The sequence below is a fragment of the Tachysurus vachellii genome, chromosome 2, assembly GCF_030014155.1.
Source record: "Tachysurus vachellii isolate PV-2020 chromosome 2, HZAU_Pvac_v1, whole genome shotgun sequence".
Classification (NCBI taxonomy): domain Eukaryota; kingdom Metazoa; phylum Chordata; class Actinopteri; order Siluriformes; family Bagridae; genus Tachysurus; species Tachysurus vachellii.
Genome location: NC_083461.1, coordinates 40,000,961 through 40,003,460, shown reverse-complemented (window position 1 = coordinate 40,003,460; position 2,500 = coordinate 40,000,961). Strand labels below are relative to the sequence as shown.

The window sequence follows — 2,500 nt, the reverse complement described above, 5'->3', positions numbered from 1 at the left end:
TATCACTGTACTGTGTGTATATCACTGTACTGTGTGTATATCTGTGTGTATATCACTGTGTATATCACTGTGTATATCACTGTACTGTGTGTATATCTGTGTGTATATCACTGTGTATATCACTGTGTATATCACTGTACTGTGTGTATATCTGTGTGTATATCACTGTGTATATCACTGTACTGTGTGTATATCTGTGTGTATATCACTGTACTGTGTGTATATCACTGTACTGTGTGTATATCTGTGTGTATATCACTGTACTGTGTGTATATCACTGTACTGTGTGTATATCACTGTACTGTGTGTATATCACTGTGTATATCACTGTACTGTGTGTATATCACTGTACTGTGTGTATATCACTGTACTGTGTGTATATCTGTGTGTATATCACTGTACTGTGTGTATATCACTGTACTGTGTGTATATCTGTGTGTATATCACTGTACTGTGTGTATATCACTGTACTGTGTGTATATCACTGTGTATATCACTGTACTGTGTGTATATCACTGTACTGTGTGTATATCACTGTGTATATCACTGTACTGTGTGTATATCTGTGTGTATATCTGTGTGTATATCTGTGTGTATATCACTGTACTGTGTGTATATCACTGTGTATATCACTGTACTGTGTGTATATCTGTGTGTATATCACTGTGTATATCACTGTGTATATCACTGTACTGTGTGTATATCACTGTACTGTGTGTATATCTGTGTGTATATCACTGTGTATATCACTGTGTATATCACTGTGTATATCACTGTACTGTGTGTATATCTGTGTGTATATCACTGTGTATATCACTGTGTATATCACTGTGTATATCACTGTACTGTGTGTATATCTGTGTGTATATCACTGTGTATATCACTGTACTGTGTGTATATCTGTGTGTATATCACTGTACTGTGTGTATATCACTGTACTGTGTGTATATCTGTGTGTATATCACTGTACTGTGTGTATATCACTGTACTGTGTGTATATCACTGTACTGTGTGTATATCACTGTGTATATCACTGTACTGTGTGTATATCACTGTGTATATCACTGTACTGTGTGTATATATAATCACTGTACTGTGTGTATATCACTGTACTGTGTGTATATCTGTGTGTATATCACTGTACTGTGTGTATATCACTGTGTATATCACTGTACTGTGTGTATATCACTGTACTGTGTGTATATCTGTGTGTATATCACTGTACTGTGTGTATATCACTGTGTATATCTGTGTGTATATCACTGTGTATATCACTGTACTGTGTGTATATCTGTGTGTATATCTGTGTGTATATCACTGTACTGTGTGTATATCTGTGTGTATATCACTGTACTGTGTGTATATCTGTGTGTATATCTGTGTGTATATCACTGTGTATATCACTGTACTGTGTGTATATCACTGTACTGTGTGTATATCACTGTACTGTGTGTATATCACTGTGTATATCACTGTACTGTGTGTATATCACGGTACTGTGTGTATATCTGTGTGTATATCACTGTACTGTGTGTATATCACTGTACTGTGTGTATATCTGTGTGTATATCACTGTACTGTGTGTATATCACTGTACTGTGTGTATATCACGGTACTGTGTGTATATCACGGTACTGTGTGTATATCTGTGTGTATATCTGTGTGTATATCACTGTACTGTGTGTATATCTGTGTGTATATCACTGTACTGTGTGTATATCTGTGTGTATATCTGTGTGTATATCACTGTACTGTGTGTATATCACTGTACTGTGTGTATATCACTGTACTGTGTGTATATCTGTGTGTATATCACTGTACTGTGTGTATATCACTGTACTGTGTGTATATCTGTGTGTATATCACTGTACTGTGTGTATATCACTGTACTGTGTGTATATCTGTGTGTATATCACTGTACTGTGTGTATATCACTGTGTATATCACTGTACTGTGTGTATATCTGTGTGTATATCTGTGTGTATATCACTGTACTGTGTGTATATCACTGTACTGTGTGTATATCACTGTGTATATCACTGTACTGTGTGTATATCACTGTGTATATCACTGTACTGTGTGTATATCACTGTGTATATCACTGTACTGTGTGTATATCACGTGTATATCACTGTACTGTGTGTATATCACTGTACTGTGTGTATATCACTGTGTATATCACTGTACTGTGTGTATATCACTGTGTATATCACTGTACTGTGTGTATATATAATCACTGTACTGTGTGTATATATAATCACTGTACTGTGTGTATATATAATCACTGTACTGTGTGTATATATATATCACTGTACTGTGTGTATATATATATCACTGTACTGTGTGTATATATATATCACTGTACTGTGTGTATATATATATCACTGTACTGTGTGTATATATATATCACTGTACTGTGTGTATATATATATCACTGTACTGTGTATCACTGATTTATTGAAATCGGTATTAGCAATACATTCTGTATAAATACATTCTA

General features: G+C 34.8%; 1 protein-coding gene across 4 annotated transcripts in view; it reads left to right on the top strand.

The window, feature by feature from the left end:
- Nucleotides 1-2,500, top strand: part of fip1l1b (FIP1 like 1b (S. cerevisiae)) — a 9,829-nt gene that overhangs the window by 910 nt on the left and 6,419 nt on the right. The gene's annotated exons all lie outside the window — the stretch shown is intronic.